Below are 23,639 nucleotides of genomic sequence, written 5' to 3' on the forward strand. Positions count from 1 at the left end.
GGACACCCTTTACAACTATATCTTCTCCAAGATCTTGTTGCCCCCTAGAGTTCTACCTGGGAAGGGGGGCAAGGACTCACAATGCTCTCAGATCCCCTAAACCTATAGGGAGAGTGGCTCTAGTACCTTTGAGGAGTGGGAGGCAGGGCACAGGGTTCCCCTTTCTTAGGGACCTGCTACATCTTTCCACTCCTTGCTTCACAGGTGGCATCTCACCGCTTCCGCTCACCCTCACCACTCACCACTCTGAGCGCCTTCTTCACGTGGTCTCCTCAGTCTGCTGCCTAGATGCTGAATCCTCTCTGCTCCTTTCCAAGGGCTGCGCTTTGAAAACCCATAAGCCAAATGTAACTCTTTCTCTTCCTTTGTAATTCCTCTGTGTCTTCCTTCCCTGAGGCAATGTACTGTCAAAGCAGACTCAATAAGGGAAGGACAGAGGAGCATAGGGAAATATGGAGGTGGCTTGGAAGTATTTAAAATGGTTAATATTTAAAAATATTGTTCTACTACCATATGCAGCTCAGTCTTCTACTTTGGGCAGGGACCCCTTTCCTGGATGTAGGAGGGAAGGTCTCAGAGGTTTCACAAGGCAGGAGATTTGGCTGCTAGACTCCTTTTCCCATGACTCACTGGGAAAACTCCCAGATTATCATTAGAAGAAGATGGAGTGCGTTGCTAGAGGACTGGCCCTGGGCAGAGGCAACATGAAAAGGGGCCTTTTCATGCCCCCAGAATCACCCCATTGAGGGAGCTGTTTATTCTCTTCCCACCTCTCCTGCAAGCCTTTCTTCCTCAACCTGTTCCCCTCCTACAGGCATCTGCCTTGGTGCCCCAAGTTCTGCCTGGGACTGTCACTGCTCTGTTTGTATCTGAGGATGTAATGGGGAAGGGCATTAGACTTGACCTTTAAGTCTCCTGGATGGTTCTGATACCTACAAACTGAGTAGCTTTGGGCAAATTACTTAACAAGACTCAGTTTTCACATCTATAAGTGGTGATATGATTCCTTAGCTTATACAGCCTCTCCAGTCTAGACATTAATGATTATTAGAATTATTAAGTATACATACTACTCAGCACAGTATGTGGCACATAGCAGGAGCTCATTAAATGTCTATCACATTGATTATTATTACTAGGTTGCACTCTTGAGCTAGTCATTTGCCTTCCCTGAGCTTGTTTCCTCATCTGTAAAACGGGGCTAATATTACCTCCCTCATAGGACTATTTGAAGCATCTGGCATCCAGTAGGTATTAAATGAACCTTAATGGACCTTTTTCCAGCAACTTCTGATCCAGTTGTTTTCTCCAGCAACTTCTGATCCTTCCTCATCAGAGCCCAAAAGGAGAGGTGCTTTGTCCCAATTATGAGCACACAGCTCTGCATCTGTCAAACTGCTAACTCTTTCTCCCTGGAGGCCCAAAGTCTCATGTGTTTTCCTAGTAGGTGCAGAAATGGAAGAATGGACTGGTGTGTGTGAGTCCTTTCTGCTGTGGATGGCAGCAAGACCTCCTCATTACTGGAATGAGTTCTTGCCTTTGTTGCTGTTTCCCACATGGATACAGGCTTCATCTGGCCTTGGCTTTGTTGGTCCACAGGTGTGGTCTCCAGTGAGGAATTCAGCTTCTCCAGACCTCGGTTTCCTTGTCTGTAGAATAGAGATGATGATACTGTTTGCCTCATACATCTTACACGCTTGTTGCTTGAAACTAATGGAATGATGGATGTGAAACTACTGTGAGCTCTGTAACATACTGTAAGGGATTATTCTTCTGGGCTACCTGACTACCTAAAGTTTTGCCAATGCTTTGGAAACATGAATGTCTCCCAGAGGCAGCTCACTGGGGACTCATGTCCGTAGGAATTAGAGCAAAGTATGATGGGAATAAGACTTAGAAACAAACATCAAGGAAGGGAAATGGGGGAACCGGGGCAAATGTGAAAGAGGAGATGGGAAAAACCAAAAACAGATTATTTTCCTGTTTTACAGACTTGTTTGCAGTTTTGCCTTGGGCTGGCCTGACCCCTAGGCTGTAACCCTCCCTCTGGGAGTCCTCCTTAGGATCTCATTATGAGTTTACTGAAGATGAGAGGCGTGGGGAGGGTGGAGGTATCTGTGAAAGGACATAAATGTCCCATCATAGGTCTGACATCACACCCCACATAGGCCCTCAAGGGCTCTGCGGGCATAGTTCCCCCTGGGGGACCATCTACAGGGGACAAATAGACCTGGATCATTTCTGATTCCATTCCCTAAGTCTTGAGGGCAGATTTTTGTGCCTAGTCTGGTGCTGAAGTTTATAAAGAAGCCTAAAATCTCATCCCAGCTTTCAAGGGTACTCACAATCTCATTAGGCAGATGGGAATATGGGAAAACTATTACACAAACCAAAAACCAGAAACAACCCGCTTGTGAATACCTGCCAAAATGTGCGTGTGGGACGTCTATTGCTATAATACCTCAGAGGAGAGAAATAGTCCTAGCCAGCACGGCTAAGGAAGGAAGTAGAGAATCCATGTTTGAAAATAGTGGAAACTAAATTTGAATGGTGTTATAGGTCATATCCCTAAATGTAGACCTCGAAATAAAGATTGATGTGCAAGTGACTTACAAAGGAAGTGCTTCGAGGAGACAGAGGTAAGGGACTAGTGGGGCAGGACAAGGTGAGAAGAACATCAAGTAGGGGTGCAATTTCAGCCTGACCCCTCAGGCAGCTCTGGAGCATAAATTGCACAAAACAGTTTGTCAACCACTAGGCAAGGGTGGATGACATGGTCCCTGTCCATCAGTCATTGGCTATATAGGTTGCTGCAGGGTAGAAAGAGACTCCGCTGGTCTCTGGTCCTCTGCATGATGATGTGGGAAGTAGCCAAGCCCAATAAGGTTGCAGGTGCCAGCAGTCAGAAACAAGGCAGCCAGAAGCTGTGGTTTGGTGCATGAAAGTGGTGAGAGCGCTCTGGGAAGGGCAGCAACAGACTTCACTACAGATAGGAGAGGTGGGATGAGAGTATGGGGTGTCTTCATCTCCAGAGTTAGAAGTCTGGACTTGGTCCTCTGTTCACCATAAGCCCTTATGAATTCCTGAGGAGGTGAAATGGGGGAACTGGGGCAAGGAAGGGAAATGGGGGAACTGGGGCCAATGTGAAAGAGGAGATGGGAAAAGCAAAAAACAGATTATTTTCCTGTTTTACAGACTTGTTTGCAGTTTTGCCTTGGGCTGACCTGACCCCTAGGCTGTAACCCTCCCTCTGGGAATCCTCCTTAGGATCTTGTTATGAGTTTACTGAAGATGAGAGGCGCGGGGAGGTGGGCACATGGAAAAGAGAAAGATGAAACCAACAGTGGTATTCAAGGGGACTGGAGGTGGTGGAGGCTGGAGGCAAGTCAGGCCAGGCATGCCCTTCCTGTTAGGACCTTTGTGCTGGCTGTTCCAGTTGCCTGTTATTTTATTCCCTGTGACTCTGATTGGCTCCCTCCCTTACTTCCTTCAGGTTTTGGCTCAGATTTCACTTTTGCATCAAAGCCTTCCCTGACTCCTCCATTGAACTCTACATTGTGTGTTTTCTTTATTCACCATCTTAAGCTCCTTTGGCCAGCCTTTTCCTGATCAGCAGCCATTGTATTTTACACCATACTTGTTTGTGATGCCCATTGTTAATTGTCTCTTGTCCTTAGAATGTGAGCTCCTTGTGGGCAGGATCTCTGTTTTCCTCACCGATTCATCCGGAGTGGGTCAGGAGTGCCTGGTCCATGGCAGGCATGCAGCAAACATTCTGTATAATGAATCACTGTGATCAGAGGTGGGATGGAGGCTGCCCCAGAAGGAACCAGATTGGAAGGCCAGATCTCAGAGACCTTATACAGAAGAAATAACAGGGATGGATGGTTCAACACAGGGGCTGAATTGCAGGAGAGCACAAGAAAGATTATGAAGATCTAGACAAAGGAAGGTGGAATGATGCTGTGTCCTTGTTGAGTAGCTGTGCCCAGGTAGTTGGTGTGGTGGCATGGAGGGGACAGAATTCCGGGTGGAGCAGCATGTTGAAGGGATATACAATACAGTGAGGTTCTAGGGAGCAAATTTTCCCTTGAGGGTGCCGTGGGGTGTGGGAGGAGAAAGTAGCTGCTTTGGATCCTCTTGGGCCCCAGTCTTCTGCCTCTGCAGGGAAAGCCAGGTGCTTTGATAGGAGCGGGCGGAAGGCTTTTCCTGCTCCCCTGCCCATGGCCCCCTTCCTGCCAGCAGGGCTGCTGGGATAATGAGTGGTTTCCTGGTCTTTCCTCCGTACAAGCCTTTGCAAGCGTTCATTAGCCAAGCCTCCCCTGTCCCATTGAGGAACCTGGGAGGTCTCATTCACCCTGGACATGGCTGGGTAGCAGCACTGAGCACACGCTTTGGAAGGTAGTGCTGGTTAACACTCTCAGTGAGTGTGCATGAGTGTAGATGCAGGTGAGGACAGCCTGCTATCACGATGGCAATCCTTGCTTTTTTTTTTTTTTTTTCAATGAATCAAGGTCTCACTCTGTCACCCAGGTGGGAGTGCAGTGACGCGATCATGACTCACTGCTGCCTCAACCTCCCAGGCTCAAGTGATCCTCCTGCCTCAGCCTCCCATGTAGGTGGGACTACAGGCATGTACAACCACATCTGGCTAATTAAAAAATTTTTATTTTGTAAAGACAGGGTCCTGCTGTGTTGCACAGGCTGGTCTTGAACTTCAGGCCTCAAGCAGTATTCTAGCCTTGGCCTCCCAGATTGCTGGGATTACAGGCATGAGTCACTGTGCCTGGTCAATCTTAGCCTTTGAGGGCTACCTGGCATTTGGAGACAGTTGGGTAAATCTGATGACTGGGGTCAGGGCAGCTGCAGCCTATTGGCTTGATTTGTTGTTGTCCTAATGAAAAACTAGCAAGGAGAGGCCTGGGCCAGGGTAGTCAGTTCAGTGGCTGCCTTAGACACTGTTCTCCCTTTCTAACCTGAAGCCAGGGTCTGGACAGGGAGGGGCACCCCGGGAAGAAGCTCAAGGAGCTGTATTTGCTTTGTTGAGCACAGGCCTTCTTCTCTGTGGCTGGGGCCACGGACCTGCTCTGGTGTCCTGACATTTAGCAGGAAATGGCACCTAGGCACAGTTGGTAGTCTTTTAAGGCAGATGATGGAAGTGCTGGTAGCTACAGGCATCCTCACAGAGGAAGTGGATGAGGGGGCTAGGGTAGAGAGGAGGATTAGGGCAGATGCCCTGTGCAAACTGGCTGGTGAGCACATGTGAGACGGTTCTTGGGGACATTCTGCTATATAAGTGGGGAGATGTTGCGGGGCACCAAAGGCCTGCCAGAGCCTATGAACTTGAGGTGTTCTGTTACTCTGACTCTACATCTGTGGGCTAGGGAGAGATGGAGAAAGGCTGATGAATGGAACCTGGGACTGGGGTCTCCAGAGAACAGGACTCCCCTTGGGGACCTGGTTCTCATTTGACTATCCTCTCTGAATGGTTATTCATATCTGACACCTTCCATTTTAGGGTTGGAGGAGAGTACTGAAGCACCTCTCACACATGACCTCTGTGGTGTTGCATCCTTCCTTCCATCTCTCCTATTCTCACTACAGGGGTCTTTGATGGCCTTTGGTTCCTGGTATCAGACACTGGCTCAAGACAATGCACTGTGCTAGAATCTGATTGGATTTACTTGGTTTGCGGTTGCACGAGACCTGGTTATCTCAAGGTAAGAGTCAATAAGTACATTTGATTAACTGATTTGACCTGGGGCACTTTGAGGGGTCCTGTTGTAATCTTGTTGTTTTCCTCTGCTTTTCTCATTTATCCCTCTTTTTTGCAACTTGAGAAGTAAAATAGCAGCCTACCAAGGTGAGGCCACGCTTGCAGGGATAACATTTGAGCCAAGGCTTCATAAGGGCTGCTGTAGGAGGGGAGAGCATCCTGGCACTTTTGTGGGCTACGTGGCAGACTGCAGTTGCAAGGATTAGCAGTGCGAGCGCTGATCCTGCTACCTCTTTGCTGTGAGACCCCAGACAACTTGCTTCACTTCTCTAAACCTGAGACCTGCCTCACAAAAATGAAGAGGAAGCATATATGCCTTTATGTTGGGTAACTGAAGAGTAATAGACTAATACTGATAATAGTAGTAGCTATCATCCCTTGAAGACCCTTGTGGTGCTTGGCACTTAACCTGTGTGATCTATAATTCTCATAAGCAGCCATCTAGGGGTACTTTTATTTCCATTTCATAAGTAAAGGGGCAAGGGCATGGAGGTTTGCATCCCTTGAAATGTGCTCTTCTTTCTGTTTTGTGATTCTGTGTCTGTGGTAAAGGAGGCCTTCCCTGCCTAACATGTCCTGTTAGCTACTTTTGGAGCTACCAACAGGGGTGGGCCTAGACCAGGCCGTGGATACCTGGCTTCCTGGGACACCTCTGTGTCTCCTACCTCTCCCATCCCTGGAGGTTGCCATTCAAAAGAGTACTGTGGTTGCACCTTCTGCATTTGGGTGCCCTGTCACTCATCAGGATCAAGGCAAGTTCTTAGCAAAATTTAGAATTTGTCAAGATCTTTGGCCTGGTGCCTCATCCAAAGTGCTGTTTAAGAAGCTCTTTTTTGAGTTGAATTGGCACCGTGTCATCTCTCCTTTCAAACTAAGTTCTTTTTTTTTCCTGTTTGGGCTCCAGGAATTTTTTTCTCAGCTTTTCCCAGGACATCCTGGATATTTATTTTTGCTGTGCACTTTAACCTTGCAAAACATTTAGGGATCTCTAGCTTGTCATCTCAAAGGGGTATAGAAATTGGAGTTGTAGAAGAAATTAATACAAATAAAGCTTGAAACTTTCCAGATGAAACTTGATTTGAATTAATAATTATTAATAATTATTTATATTTATATAACTATAAAATATATAATAAAGTATATAATAATATATAAATATGATATAATTATATAATATATAATTAATCAAGTATTAGAAAAAATTAATTATTAATAATGAATACCTTCTAATTATAACTTTAATTAGATATTAAAATAGCAGAGAGCAACTAGTTGACTACTTAAAAATGTTTCATAAAAGATGGGTAAGATATGGTAAAGTAGCTTTTATATTTTAATCATTTTCTTTTTTTTTTTTTTTTTTTTTTTTTGAGACGGAGTCTCGCTCTGTTGCCCAGGCTGGAGTGCAGTGGCCAGATCTCAGCTCACTGCAAGCTCCACCCCCGGGTTCACGCCATTCTCCTGGCTCAGCCTCCCGAATAGCTGGGACTACAGGCGCCCGCCACCTCGCCCGGCTAGTTTTTTGTATTTTTTAGTAGAGACAGGGTTTCACCGTGTTAGCCAGGATGGTCTCGATCTCCTGACCTCGTGATCCGCCTGTCTCGGCCTCCCAAAGTGCTGGGATTACAGGCTTGAGCCACCGCGCCCGGCCATTTTAATCATTTTCAAATGCAATGAATATAATTCTATTCCAGAGTCATAGAAACATGCCAATTTATTTGTAATTTACTTTGCTTTCTTTGAAAACAATGCTTTATTTCTCATATAGTCTTCAGAATAACCTTAATAATGCTTTTGATAGATTGTCTTGTGAAGTAGTTGACACAAAGAAAATTGGCCAGGCGTGGTAGCTTGCCCCTGTAATCCCAGCACTTTGGGAGGCCAAGGCAGGCAGATCGCTTGAGGCCAGGAGTTTGAGACCAGCCTAGCCAACATGGTGAAACCCCATCTCTACTAAAAATATAAAAATGAGCTGGGTGTTGTGGTGCGCATCTGTAATCCCAGCTACTGGGGCGGCTGAGGCATGAAAATCGCTTGAACCTGGGAGGCAGAGGTTGCAGTGAGCCGAGATCACACCACCGCGCTCCAGCCTGGATGACAGAGAGAGACTTTGTCTAAAAAAAAGAAAATAAAAAGAAAATGCATCATTTATATATAGAGAGAGACTCTGTCTAAAAAAGAAAAAAAAAAAAAAAAAGAAAAAAGAAAATACATCACAAATCTACCAGAATACCCAGAAAGAAGGTATTTATAACAAGGTGACAAACGAAAACTATTTTCACAGAGAACCTATGTACAAATCTTATTGTTGAAATTTTTTCTAAAAAGTTATTAAAGACAATTGAATTAGAAATGATCAAAGCTGAAAATCACAATTAGCTTGAAATAAGAATATCAATTTATGTGAGAGAAGGTTGCGTTGTGTAACAAACAATTCAGACATCTCTAAGGGGCTGTAGTAGGAACTGCTTTTCACAATTTGCATCTGGCATTTTCCCTCTTCTGTCTGTGAGGATGGAGAAAAGCAGATGGGGTTGGGGGTCAGGACCAGGGAGGAGGGGGCAGTGCTTTGCCCATAGTTAACATGAGCTGCTTCAGTATGAGTGGCCATGGAACTGATTTTGAAAAAGTTGTATAAAGAAAGCCCCTCGCACTCCACAAAAAGATTTTGTTTGGTCTTTATTTATACCGAATTTGTTTCTAACTTTCCAAGAAAGGAGACAAATGAAATATCTTGGAGGCAGCAGGGTAAATGAACATCGGTTTTGGAGTCAGATTACTCAGTTCCACATCCTTAGAATGGATCTCAGAATACTCTCCCTGTATATTCTTCAGTAAGTAAAGATGATATATGCAAAGCACGGGGCCCACTGTAGATTCTTTTAAAATTACTGCTAGGATTTGTGTGAATGATGTTCTATCAGGAGGATGACTATGCTAGAAGCAGCACCGTCCAGATGGTTGAAGCGCATGCTGTGGAAGAGAGCAGACTCTTTTGTCTAAGTAACTCCACTAGTTCAGGTTAGGACATTGATCACTTCATGATGCAGGACTGCAAGTACACCAGTGAATAGTTGTGTGTCAACATTTCAAAGCTAGTTGGCTCCAAGGTATTTCTAGCTTGGAAATTTCCACTAATTGAAGCCTTGCTTTGTACAAAATGCAGTGTGGAGGTTGGAAACTGGAGAAATTACCTGGCTCGCTACCAAGTCTTTTTAATGGCCGCATCTTCGGGCTCTGTTTCTTGGTCTGACTTGGCCACAGGAGAAAACAAATGTCTGTGATGTCATGAGCCTTGCTCTGGCTGTCAGAGTCCCCTAGGAGGGAAGTTAATTTTCTACATGTTAAGGAGCTTGTGAAGCTCAAAAGGCCACATCACAGAGCTTTCTCTTGAATGAATTTGTGGAATGAAAGCCATCCTGTAGTTTTAATACATAGGCCTCAAATGTGGGGACCGCATACCAGGAGACATTTTTTTAGCAGCTGGTGCCAACCTGAAGCATGACAGACCAAAGAACTAAGGGGCTCCAGCTGCTCAGGGCCAGGCCAGACTAACCACACTGCCCTGGAGACACAGGAAGACCACAAGAAGAGTCCCTTCTGTATGCCGTCAAGATGCCCTATGGGCTTCCTGAAACTCAAACACCATTTGATTAGTAGGAGAAGTGGGGAGAAACACCTTTGGTAGGAAATTCGACTTTGTCTTTTTAAAAAATCTTTTAGGCTCAAGGGTACATCTTCAGGTTTGTTATATGGGCACATTGTGTGTCATCGGGGTTTGAGGTACAGATTATTTTGTCATCCAAGTAAATAAGCACAGAACCAGAGAGGTAGTTTTTCAGTCCTCACCCTCCTCCCATGCTCCACTCTCAAGTAGGCCCTGTTTTCTGTTGTTTCCTTCTTTGTGTCCATATGTACTCAACTTTATTTATTTTTGTATTTTTTTAACAGCTGAGAATTTTAATATTTCAAAGTTATTAATTGATGTCAATTAATTTGCAATATTGAAAGACTAGGACATTCAGGGGTGTGGTTAAAAAAAACAAAATTAAAATATAATGAACCTTGAAAAGCTGAACTCCAACTTGGACATTGTGTTAGTGTTGCCTTCCTCTTTATTTCAGAAAATCATCTCATGTTCCAGGATACTCTAACTATTCACACTTGTTTTGTTCCATACTTTTGTTTTTTTTTCTTTCAACTTTTATTTTAGGTTCAGAGAGTACATGTGGAGATTTGTAACATGGGCAAATTGTATGTCACTGGGGTTTGGTGTACAAATGATTTCTTCATGCCCAGGTAGTGAGCATGGTAACTGATTATAGTTTTTCAACCCTTACCCTCCTCCCACCCTCCTTCGTCAAGTAGGCCCTGGTGTCTATTGTTCCCCTCTTTGTGTCCATGTGTACTCAGTGTTTAGCTCCCACTTATAAGTGAAAACATGTGGTATTTGGTTTTCTATTCCTACATTAATTAGCTTAGGATAATGGACTCCAGCTGCATCTATGTTGCTGAAAAGGACATGATTTTGTGTTTTTTTATGGCTGTGTAGTATTCCATGGTGTATACATACCACATTTTCTTTATCCAGTCCGTCATTGGTGGACATCTAGGTTGATTCCATGTCTTCGCTATTATGAATAACACTGTGATAAACATATGAATGCATTTTTTTTGGTAGAATGATTTATCTTCCTTTGGGTATATGCCCAGTAGTGGGATTGCTGGGTCGAATAATTCTGCTCTAAGTTCTTTGAGAAATTTCCAAACTGCTTCCCCCAGTGGCTGAACTAATTTACATTTCTACAGTCAGCATATAAGTATTCCCTTTTCTCCACAACCTCACCAACATGTTATTTTTTGACTTTTTAATAATAACCATTCTGACTGGTGTGAGATGGTATCTCATTGTGGTTTTGATTTGCATTTCTCTAATGACTAGAGATGTTGAGCATTTTTTCCTGCTTGTTGGCTGTGTGTATGTCTTCTTTTGGGCAGTGTCTGTTCATGTCCTTTGCCCATTTTTAAATGGGGTTGTTTTTCACTTATTGATTTGTTTAAATTCCTTATAGATTCTGAGTATTAGACCTTTGCTGAATGCATAGTTTATGAATATTTTCTCATTTTGTAGGTTGTCTGTTTATTGATGTTTTCTTTTGCTGTGCAGAAGCTCTTTAGTTTATTTTAAAATTTTGTTTATTTTTGTTTTTTGCCATTGCCCAGGTTGGAGTGCAGTAGTGTGATCATAGGTCACTGCAGCCTCAATGTTTCAGCATCAAGAAATCCTCCCACCTCAGTCTATGGAATAGCTGGGACTATAGGCATGTGCCACTACATCCAGCTGATTATTTATTTATTTATTTATTTTTATTCTTAATAGAGACAAGGTCTCACTATGTTTCCTAGGCTGTTCTCAAACTCCTGAGCTTAAGCGATCCTCCTGCCTCGGCCTCCCAAAGTTCTGGGATTACAGGCATGAACCACTGCATCCAGCCAGAAGCTCTTTAGTTTAATTAGGTCCTACTTAATCTATTTTTGTTTTTGTTGCAGTTGCTTTTGGAGACTTCGTTATGAAATCTTTGCCAAGGCCTATGTTCAGAATGGTATTTCCTAGGTTTTCTATTAGAGTTTTTATAGTTTTAGGTTTCACATGTAAGTCTTTAATTCATTTTGAGTTGATTTTTGTATGTGGTGAAAGGAAGGGATCTAATTTCAACCTTCTGCATATGGCTAGCCAGTTATCCCAGCATCATTCATTGAATAGGAGTCCTTCCCCATCGCTTGTTATTGTCATCTTTGTGGAAAATCAGATGGTTGTAGGCATGTGGCTTTATTTCTGGGTTCATTAACCTGTTCCATTAGTCTATGTATCTGTTTTTGTACCAGTACCATGCTATTTTCGTTACTGTAGCCTTGTAGTGTAGTTTGAAGCTGGGTAACCTGATACCTCAGGTAATGTGATGCATTTGTTCTTTTTGCTTAGGATTACTTTGGGTATTTGGGCTCCTTTTTGTTCCATATGAATTTTAGAATAGTTTCTTATAATTCTGTGAAAACTGACATTGGTAGTTCAATAGAAATAGCATTGAATTTGTAAATTGCTTTGAGCAGTATGGCCATTATAATGATACTGATTCTTCCTGTATATGAGCATAAAATATTTTTTCCATTTGTTTGTGTTGTCTCTGATTTCTTTCAGCAGTGTTGTATAGTTCTCATTGTAGTGATCTTTCACCTTCCTGGTTAGCTGTGTTACTAGATATTTTATTCTTTTTGTGGCTATTGTGAGTGGGATTACATTCTTGATTTGACTCTCAGCTTGGATGTTATTGGTGTATAGAAATAATACTGATTTTTGTACATTGATTTCTTATTCTGAAACTTTACTGAAATTGTTTATCAGTTATAGGACCTTTTGGGCAGATACTAGGGGGTTTTCTAGGTACAGAATCACATCGTCTGCAAAGAGAGATAGTCCGACTTCCACTCTTTCTGTTTGGATGCCTTTTATTTCTTTCTCTTGCCTGATCGCTCTGGCTAGGATTTCCAGTACTAAATTGAATAGGAGTGGTAAGAGTGGGCATCCTTATCTTGTTCCAGTTCTCAAGGGGAATGCATCCAGCTTTTGCCCATTCAGTGAGATGTTGGGTTTGTTCTAGGGGGCTCTCATTATTTTGAAGTATGTTCCTTTGATACCTAGTTTGTTGAGCTACTAGCTCATGAAGGGAAGTTGAATATATATATATATATATATATATATATTTAACATGAAGGGATATTGAATATTATCAAAAGCCTTTTCTGTGTCTATTGAGATGATCATGTGGGTTTTGTTTTTAGTTCTGTTTATGTGATGAATCACATTTATTGATTTGTATATGTTGAACCAACCTTGAATCCCAGGAATAAATCCTACTTGATCGTGGTGAATTATCTTTTTGTTGTGCTGCTGGATTCAGTTTGGCAGCATTTTGTTGAGAATTTTGTGCCTATGTTCATCAGGGATATTGGCCTGAAGTTTTCTTTTTTCATTGTTTCTCTGACAGATTTTGGTATCAGAATGATGCTGGCCTCATAGAATGAGTTAGGGGAGGAGTTTCTTCTCAGGTTTTGGGAATAATTTCAGTAGGATTGGTACCAGCTCCTTCATTGTATTTCTGGTAGAATTTGGCTGTGAATCTATCTGGTCCAGGGGTTTTTCTGGTTGGTAGGTTTTTATTACTGATTTAGTCTTGGAACTCATTATGGTCTGTTTACGACTTCAATTTCTTCCTGGTTCAGTCTTGGAAGGTTGTATGTTTCCAGGAATTCACCCATTTCTTTTAGGTTTTCTAGTTTGTATATATAGAATTATTCACAATAGTCTTCGATGGTTTTTTAATATTGGTGGGGGGTTGATGGTAAGTCACCTTTGTCATTTCTGACTGTTTTTATTTGGATCTTCTCTCTTTCTTTTTCTTTTTTTCTTTTTTGAGATGGAGTCTCACTCTGTCTCCCAGGCTGGAGTGCAATGGTGCGATCTCGGCTCACTGCAACCTCTGCCTCCCAGGTTCAAGCGATTCTCCTGCCTCAGCCTCCCGAGTAGCTGGGATTACAGGCATCTGCCACCATGCCTGGCTAATTTTTTGTATTTTTAATAGAGATGTGGTTTCCCCATGTTGGCCAGGCTGGCCTTGAACTCCTAACCTCACGTGATCCACCCGCCTTGGCCTCCCAAAGTGCTGGGATTACAGATGTGGACCACCGTGCCTGGCCCGAGGTAGATTTATATAGATTTTTGCATCTCAATTTCATTCAGTTCAGTTTTGATTTTGGTTATTTTGTTCTGCTGGCTTTGGGGTTGGTTTGGTCTTGTTTTTCTAGTTCATCTAGGTATGTTAGGTTGTTAATTTGAGATCTTCTAATTTCTTGATGTAGGCATTTAGCACTATAAACTTTCTTCTTGTCACTGCTTTAGATGTGTCCCAGAAAGTCTGGTATGTTGTATCTTTGTTTTCATTAGTTTCAAATAATTTTTTGATTTCTGCCTTAATTTATTTCTTTACCCAGTGGTCAATGATGAGCAGGTTGTTTAATTTGCATGTAATCATACGGTTTTGAGAGATGTCCTTGATACTGATTTCTATTTTTGTTGCACTGTAGTCTAAGACGGTAGTTGGCATTATTATTTTCTTTCTTTTTTTTTTTGGAGGAAATTCAACTTTGAATTGATTCAGTTTTTTCCCTTAAAAAGCTGAGATACTCCAAACGAAAAAAAAATTTTTTTTGAGACAGGTTATTGCTCTGTCTCCCAGGCTGGAGTGCAGTGATATGATCATGCCTAACTGCAGCCTTGGATTCCTGGGCTCAGCTGATCCTCTCACCTCAGCCTCCTGAGCAGCTGGGACAATAGGCATGTACCATCATGCCTGGCTAATTAAATTTTTTTTTTTTGGTAGAGATGGGGTCTTGCTATGTTGCCCAGGCCAGTCTTGAACTCCTGAGCTCAAGTGATCCTCCTACCTCAGCCTCCCAAAATGCTGGTATTACAAGTGTGAGCAACTGAGCCTGGCTGAAAAACTGTTTTAAGTCAAGAGGGTCTTAAGCAACTTTAAACAGCATGTTTAAGCACCCCTCCTCCTACTGCCCAGAGGGATTTAGGGCTCAATAATAAAACTAAATTTGTCTTTAAGAAAGGTATACATAAAACCTTTTTTTACACATCTGAGCCATACGTATAATTTTTGTATTTCTACATATATCAAATAATAAATATAAAAGATACAAAAGGATGAGCAGGGTGAAAACAAAATAATCCAACATAGTTAAGATGAATCAAAAAGTGGGTACACTATATGCCATAAATGTCTTCTCAGTTATGAAGTGGGCTTCAGTTTTGGTTCTGAACTTCTTTGCAGCTAGAATAAGAAGAGAACACAATTAGTCACAGGTGTCACATTTTTATGAGGTGAAAGAAAAATAGTTGCTCTGAAGAAGGTTTCCAGACACTGAAGATGGGGAGACCATGAGGTGCTTAGTGATGCAGTAGGCAAATAACACCTGTGAGAAACAATGTGATGGGAATTTGTTAATTTTTTCAAGAAATATTTATAGAATGTGCACATTATGCTTATCATGCAGGTACTGGGAATGTGCAATGGACTGATGTTTATGCCCTCCTGACAGATTAATATGTTGAAATCTAACCCCCAACTGCAAGGTTTGAGCCGAGACCTCTGGGGATATCTGATAGGGTCTGCCAAAAGGAGAAACTTGAGCTAGTTCCTGGAGGATCAGGGACAACCACGATAACAAAAGCAAACTTTTGTTTGGTGCTTACTTCGTCTATTCTAGGAACTATTCTAAACACTTTACCATCAAATGTGTTGGTTAGCTTATTTTAATATTCACAACAGCTCTGTGAAGCAGGTAGTACTATTATAGCCCCCATTCTACAGATGAGGAAACTGAGACACAGGTAAGTCTGGCATCGTGCTGTGGATTGCCTAGCTGGTAAGCAATGGCAAGCAATGGAGGCCCCCTTCCACTCCTCCGTGAGGGGTTGACTTCTACTCATCCTTCCAGTCTTCTCTGGGAGACCTTTCCTGATTCCCTTGATGAGGCTGAGTTTTCTGGTTGCGTGTTCTAACAGCATGCTGTACTTGCCCTGCTTAGAACTTACTACATTGTATGATTTCAAGTTTATCTATGTACATTATTCATTCAATTTGTCAAATTATTTATAACTTACTGTGTTATTATTCTTACATATTATGTTATTTATAACATATAAATAAAAGTTATTTAATGTCTGTTTCTCCCTGATAGACTGTAATCTCCATTAGGGCAGAAACTATGCATACATTTTCTCACTATTTGATCTTTCGTGCAAGAGTTTGGCACACATAAGGCACTCAATAAATATTTTGTAAGTGAATGGAGCCAGGATAGGGCTTGAGCTATAGGAAGAATTCATGGTAGAAACCTAAGGTGGTGGGAATGAGAGTGGGCATGGGGTTTGGAGATATTTTAGGACAAACCTTCCACAAATCATACTATGTGGATTCCTCCTTAGGAATCCACATTGTTGTTTGCTTTAAAATAAGCTCTGACCAGAATTACCCACCCAGGAAAGTAAGCTGTTTGCCTTTCTGGGGCAGAGGCAAGAAAAAGGGAAGGAGAGTTGGAAGAGCTTTTACTTCTACGATTGCATTGGCCTACTGTATGTTTCCTGAACCAGTATAGCAGTGCAGAATATGCCAGGATACATTTTTATGTCTTAATTTTCTTTTCCTCCCGAGTCTCTAAGAGATAGAGGCATAGAGGATCTCATGCTGGGAGGCAGCTTGTGTTACATTTTCCTTTGTTCCCTGTTTCCCATTTTTGGAAGGCCCCTCACAGTTTGGGGCAGAAGAGGGTGAAGGGTGGCTCCCACTGTCTGTCTTGCTGCAGGGTTGGCGGGGATGGGAACCGGTTTTAGTCTTTTGACATCATGTCACTCTTCCTCTGTATCCTAAGCTGCTGTCTCCCAGTTTTCTATTTCCAGGGGAGGATAGTGGCTGAGTCTATATTTGATGGGATTTTCTGCTTCTCTTTGTCACATTTGACTCAGTGAAGGTGAGTTAATTAGACACATTTAAGAGTCTGGCAACTGGTAACTGGAGTTTTGTGGCCTTTGCTACTTCTGTACCCCTGAGGCTGTCAGGAATAATGTGGCTGTTCTCAGCTCAACTCCTCCTACCATTTGTATGATGAGGAACTCAGCTTTTCCCAGGAAGAAGAACTGGCTAAGGAAAGAGTTTACTGTATGGTCCCTTACCTTGAATGCCCCCACTAGTTTTATGAGTCAAATTCATTTATTTGTTCATTGAGTAGATGTTTACTGAGTGTCTTCTGGGTGCCTAGGTCTATGATAACAAGCACTTATAAAGAAAGTAAAAAGGGGTTACATGAAAATCATGAACAGTCGTTACCAAAGCAGTTGAGAGGACATAGAGATTAAATATTTTTAGAGTAATCAGAATAGACTTTATAAGAGAGGTGGAGTTTTAGTGGGACTTCTAAATATGGATAGGAATTTGATCAGGGGTAGAGTTGGGTGGAAGGGTACATGCTAGAATTCTAGAATTCTAAGTGGAGGTGATGGTGTGAGCAAAGACCAGAATAAAGACCTATTTGGGGTCTGGCAAATGAATCAATATTACTGTAGCAAAGAATTCATATGGTATTTGTGGTGGTAGGGAGATGTGTTTAGAGATGAATGCTGGGGTTAAAGAGTAGGAGCACTTTGGAAGTTATGTGGGGAGCCATCAAAGGTTTTACAGCAGGGATGAAATAGAATAAAACTTAAAATTCAGGAAGCATCTTCGAAAATAATTATCTTCTGAAGGATAAATTAAAGGGAGGAGAAATTGAAAGCAAGGAGACCAGTTCAATTCAAGCCTATAATATTAGCTAACACTTAAATAATGTTTACTGTGTAGCAGGTACTGTTCTATGCACTTCACCTATGTTAAATCATTTAATCTTCACAATAACCCTCTGATATTGATACTATAATAATTCCTGTGCTACAGTAAAAAAATGAATGCATAATGAGGTTAAGTGACTTGTCCAAGATCGTATAGCCAATGAACAAATACAATGAACTAGTATTTGTACTCAGGCAGTCTGGCTCCAGTATTCCATACTCTTAATAATACACTATCCATTCTCTTTGTATTTATTGAAACCTAACAACGTGCAGGAGCTGCTAGCAACATATAAACAAATAAAATGCACATAATTTTGTCCTTCATCACTTAGTTAATGGGAAATTATTTTGGTAATTCAGATGACCATTAAGATTTTCACTATAGTGATGGTAATAGAAATGGATAAAAAGGGAATAATTGATAGAACTTAGTGCTAGACTTGTTGTGGGATTTGAGACCACTTACAATTTGGAATCTTGGGCTGATCCTTCCTTCAATTTACTTATTTGTGATATAGGTATAATAATAATGATAGAGATCTGGCTTCTGGCCAAGATGGATCAAAAAGGAACATATTGAATTTCCCACATGAAATAACCAAAAATCGCACACAGTATATGAAATAAGAGTTTGCAAGATCTTGAACATCAGGCAAAAAAGGACAGTAATCTTTGAGCGACGGCAAGAACATGAGGTGAACTCTATGATTCCCTTACTTTACTGTCTTGAGAGAGATTTCAGTCTGCATTGCGGGGAATAGAAACCCAGGTAGATTCCAGCAGACTCCCTGAATTGAGGAGACAAAGCTGAGAGCCCAGGGAGACCAAAGAGATTAGAGTTTACAGGACAAAGTGACAGACAGGAGAGACTTGTACACAGAGAGAACTCTAGAGATTTGGAAAGGATTCCTTTTAAGTATTCAGCTGAGTACTTATAAGTGCATGTATGTGAGGAAACTACCCAAGGCTGGGGAAATAACTGCCTAAAAGGATTAGAGGTAACAGTGCCCAGAATTCACAGAGGGACATAAACAGTGCCTATTCTCAGTAGGCTGACTGGAAACCTCGAGATTCAAGGACACTTGGTAGAGTACAAAGAAAGGTCTTCAGTAGTGGGGAAAAAGTATGTCTAGAGCAAACATCACTCTGGTTCTGCAAAACAAATTTTAAAAGCAAGACACAAAAGGACTGAAGTGTTTCCAGGTAATTACGTCTCAGAACAAGGCTCACAAATATTTATGGGGAAACAATTGCCAGCATCCAATAAAGTAAAATTCACAATGTCTACCATCTAGTCAAAAATTACCAGGCATGCAAAGAAGCAGGAAAATACATCCATAATGAGGACATAAGTCAATCAGAATTGAGGTAAATGTAAGAATTAGCAGGCAATGACATTAAAATCATTATTATAACTGTATTAAATATGTTCAAAACGTTAAGTAGAGGCATGAGAAATAAACAGAGGCCAAGTCCAGCTTCTAAAAATGAAAACTACAATGTGTGAGATGAAAAATACATTGGATGAGATGAATGGTAGGTTAGACTATGCAAAAGGAAAGTTTAGTGAACTTAAAATCATAAAAATATGCAAAGTAAGACAAAGGAAAAGGAATCTGTTTAAAAAAAGAACAGAGCATTAGTAAGCTGTGGAACAACTTCAAGCAGCCTAGTATACATGCAATTGGAATCCACAAAGGAAGAGACAGAAAGGAAAGAAAAAAAATTTGAAGAAACAATGGCTGAAAATTTCCAAATGTAATGAAAACCATAAATCTACAAATTCAAGAAGCTTACAAACCACAAGCAAAATAAACCTGAAGAAAACTATACCAAGGCACATCATAATCAAATTGCGTAATCAAGGCATATCAAATCAAAACCACTATGTTTCAGTCTGTTTGAGCTGCCTTAATAAGATATCACAAACTGGGTAGCTTATAAATAACGTTTATTTCTTGCAATTTGGTAGGCTGGTTAACCTGAGATCAAGGCATATTTGGTGTCTGGTGAGGCCCCACTTTCTGGCTTATAGACAGTGCCCTTTTCATTGTGTCCTCACTTGATGGAAAGGGCTAGCTAGCTCTCTGGGATCTCTTTTATAAGAGGGCTAATCCCAATCATAAGGGCTCTACCCTTATGATATAATCACCTCCTAAAGGCCTCACCTTCTAATATCAGATTCATGATTAGCTATGAATTAACATATGAATTTGAGGGGAACAGAACCGTTTAGATCATAGCACATGATAAAGAGAAAATCTTAAAAGAAGCCAGAGAAAAAGCCACATTATGGATAGAGGAACAGAGATAAGGATGACAGCAGATTTCTTTTAGAAGCAATGCAAATGAGAAGGCAGTGGCAACATCCTTAAAATACTGGGAAAGTAGACTGTTATTATATATATCTCTCTCTCTACATATATCGTAAGGTAAATATATTTAATATATATTTAAATATAATATGTATTTGATATATATACTATAAATCCTAAATCAACCATTAAAATAGCAAAGAGTTCTAGGTAATAAGCCAATAATGGAAATAAAATAGAACAATACAAAATATCCAGTTTATCCAAAAGAAAGCAGAAAAAGAGGAAAAACCGTATTAATAAAGACTGCAGTTGAAAGAGACATTGTCAGATTGCATAAAACAAGACCCAACTATATCCTGCCTACAACAAACACACTGCAAATAATAAAGACACAAACTTTATAGTACTAAATGCTTATTTTGCAAAAGAAGAAACATTTCAAAGTGGTGACTTCAGCTTCCATCTTAAGAAATAAAAGAAAGAAGAGCAAAGTAAACCCAAAGTAAGTGCAAGAAAATAATAAAGATCAAAGCTAAAATCAATTACATAGAAGACAGAAAAGTCCAATAGCAAAACCAGACAAACGATATAATAAGAAAAGAAAACTGCAAATCAACATCCCCCATGGACACAGTTGCAAAAATAGTTTGTTTGCTGAAACAAAATTTCAGGAAACTGAATTCAAACAAATGGCAAATAAGCACATTAAAATACACTCATTATTGTTAGTTGTTAAGAAATGTAAATTAAAATCTTAACGAGGCACTACTACATGTCTATTAGGATAGCTAAAATTAAAAATACTGATGGTATGAAGTGTTAGTGAGGATGTGGAAGAAATGGAACTCTAAAACACTAGTAATAGGAATATAAAATGATAGAATTATGTTGGAAAACAGTTTAGCAGTTTTTTAAAAAAGTTAAACATATACCTACAAAATGATATAACCATTTTACCCAAAGTAATTTACCCAAGGGTAATGAAAGTCTATGTCCATATAGGCCAGGTGCGGTGGCGCCTGCCTGTAATCCCAGCACTTTGGGAGGCCGAGGCGGGTGGATCACGAGGTCAGGAGTTCGAGACCAGCCTGGCCAAAATGGTGAAACCTCGTCTCTACTAAAAATACAAAAATTAGCCAGGCATGGTGGCGGGCATCTGTAATCCCAGCTACTCGAGAGGCTGAGGCAGGAGAATCGCTTGAACCCGGGAGGCGGAGGTTGCAGTGAGCTGAGATTGAGCCACTTGCACTCCAGCCTGGGCAACAAGAGTGAAACTCCATCTCAAAAAAAAAAAAAAAAAAAAAATGTCTATATAAAGACTTGTACACAAGTGTTCATACAAGTATTTATAATAGCAAAAAATGAAACAACCCAAATATCCATTAACAGAAGCATGGATAAACTCATATACCAATACAATGGAATACTATGCAGCAATAAAAAGGGATGAACTATTGATATGAGCTACAACATGGGATGGATCTCAAAATAAGTATGCTGAGTGAAAGAAGCCAGGCAAAAATGAGTATGTAATGTATGATTTCACTTATGTAAAATTCTAGGAAATTCACATTAATATATAGTGACAGAAAGCATATCAATGATTGCTTGGAGAAGATGAAGAAGTGGGGAGTGGTAAGGGAAAGATTGTCGAAGGATACATACAAAGAAGTTTTTTTGGGAAAATGGATATGTTCGTTATCTTGATTTTGGTAATGTTTCGTATTGTACTCAATTCTACTTCAATAAAGCTGTTAACATAGTAATGAAAACTTCAGTGATTAGTGAGATGACACATGAAAACCCTTTATATGCTGTACAATACTATAGAATAGTTATTAATTCTATACAAGGAATTAATTACATCTAACTGTGAGGTTGTAAGTTTATGAAACTAGAACTGTGGTGGTAGGATCAGCAGAAATAAGAAAGGAATAGGAACTGGTTTGTAAAAGATTGTGAATTCTATTTTCCCAAATCTATGTAGGGAACATATAGGTAGAAACATATAGGTGAGAAAATCCAGGAGCTAGTTGAGAATGTGGAACTACAGCTGCAGAGAGGTGAATGCTACCATATCAATGTGCACATGAGCATGGAGGTGAGAGCAGAAGGCAGGAGAGTAGATGAGATCTCTGGCCAGAAAGCATGGAGCAAGGGAAGAGAAGCCTGGAGACAGCCCCTGGGCTGGAACAATAACTAGGGAGGGGGCTATTTGGGATAGGGCAATTAGAGGTCATCCAAAATGGTGACCTTTGAGCTGAGCCAGCCATGTGAAGACGAGGAGGAAAAGTGTTCCAGGCTGAGGAACAGCAATTGCAGAGGCCTTGAGATGAGAAAGACCTAAACTGTTCTTGGAACAGTTCAGGAGGGCAGTGTGGCTAGAGTTGGTAAGGGAGAGGAAGGCAGTGTGAGACTGGGTTTGGCTGGTAGGCTGTGGTGAGTTTAGGTTTTATTTTCAGGACAATAGAAAGTTATCAATGGGTTTTTAGAAAGGTCAGTCTGGCTGCAGGCGAACAAGTGCTTGTGGAGTGAGGAGGAGTGGAAGCTGAGATCAGCTAAGAAGTTCCTTGAGTAGTTCAGGTGGGGCATCCAGTGACTTGGGCTGGGTTAATGGCAGTGGAGAGGAAGAATTTAAGGTAGAAAGAGCAGGATTTGATAAAACCCAATGTGTCTAGGAATCTTGTTGATGACCAAATCATTTGGGCCTTGAAATTTTAGAGTTGGAAGTGAGTTAGGGATGGCCTAATATTACTCCTTGACCAACCACCTTATTTTCCACTCTGCTCTGTACAAATACCTTAGCAAATAGCAATAACGATCTTCTCTCAAACTTGTGTGGTCCTTTAAAGCTTTCCGTGTGCTTCGTCATCAATGCTTCCTTTAAGGGCATGGCCTCACCAACCTTTAGCTCAGCCCATTGCTCAGGTGCTCTGCTCCAGCCGATCTGGTCTTATCTTGCTAGTCAGGTGCAGGGAATGGTGGTTCCTGTGTTGTAAAGTGGGACTCACGTGGTAGGGGCAGAGGCGTAGGTGGTGGGATGAAGCTGGAGAAGTGACTCCACTCCAGAGACTGACTCTGAGTACACAGCCAGCCATCTTGTCTTAAGACAAGGCCAGGACAGCTGCCTCCTCTTCTGGTGACCTCCTCCCCACATTCCAGCCTGTTCAAATCAGACTGTGTTCACAGTCCATATTGTAATGTTTTCTCCTCAATGGGATCTTTCTCTGCTTTCTTCCCCTGACCTCATCTCTCATTCCTTTGAACTTCCGCACTGTTGTCTCTTTTCAGGCATTTATCTCAGCCCAATTGTTATTCTTATTTCCAACTTTCCTTGAGGTATTGTGTGTTTCACTTCTTTATTCCCCACAGCCCCACTTACATGTAGCTCATGCATATAGCACAGTCCAGTGAAGGTTGTTGAACTGAACTCATTCAAGGTCAAATACATCCTTTGGACATGGTAGGTACACAGAAAAATTAGAAGGGAGCTAAGATTCCCTGGTGAATGCTGATTCATATGTCTCTACACAGGTGTGATGATGAGGCAAGCGGGGGCAGAAAGGAAGCAGAAGTAGTAAACGGAGCAGTTGGGAGTGCTTAGAACTAAGAAAGTCTGTGTGTGGCAAATGCCGTTAGAAAACTCTGACTGAGCAGGAGCCTGACCACCATCTTAACTCTTCCTCATTTAAAATTTAAAACTGTCTGTGGGGAGATATTCTCCTTTTAGGATCATCAATCTGATTTTGTTCCAGAACCCAGTTGGGAAATTCGGTTTTTATTTTAGGAATTTGCTAGAATATACTGTGGCAGAAACTGGCAAATGCTCACTAAACCCATTTCCTTTTCTTCCTGTGCACACAGCTCAACTACATTTCCCTGCCTCTCTTACGGGATATGAACATGTGACCAAACTCTGGCTGTGGAGTGTAGGCAAAAGGGATGTGTGGCACCTCCAGTCCTGACCCACAAAACCTCCTACATCGTCATCCAGGCTCTTTCTCTTATTTGCCTGCTGGCTGCATGCCAGAGATCCGGCGGAGGGCAGCACTGCCCAATGGAACTTTCCACGGTGATGCAACTTTCCATATCT

The 23,639-nt window shown here is 41.4% G+C and overlaps 1 protein-coding gene across 12 annotated transcripts in view; it reads left to right on the plus strand.

Moving 5' to 3' along the window:
- The window catches only part of LOC105484537 (calcium voltage-gated channel subunit alpha1 E), a 492,953-nt gene that overhangs the window by 42,426 nt on the left and 426,888 nt on the right, over window positions 1-23,639 (plus strand). For 10 of the 12 annotated variants that reach the window (XM_071076614.1, XM_071076570.1, XM_071076587.1 and 7 more), the window contains exon 2: window positions 5,605-5,720. The exons of 1 other annotated variant lie outside the window; for it this stretch is intronic. The gene's annotated coding sequence lies outside the window, so the exon portion shown is untranslated. Of the gene's footprint in view, window positions 1-5,600; window positions 5,721-23,639 lie in introns of those variants that run through there. One more of the 12 variants, XM_071076596.1, reaches the window with a different exon arrangement.

Source organism: Macaca nemestrina, chromosome 1, assembly GCF_043159975.1.
Source record: "Macaca nemestrina isolate mMacNem1 chromosome 1, mMacNem.hap1, whole genome shotgun sequence".
In the NCBI taxonomy this organism is placed as follows: Eukaryota; Metazoa; Chordata; class Mammalia; order Primates; family Cercopithecidae; genus Macaca; species Macaca nemestrina.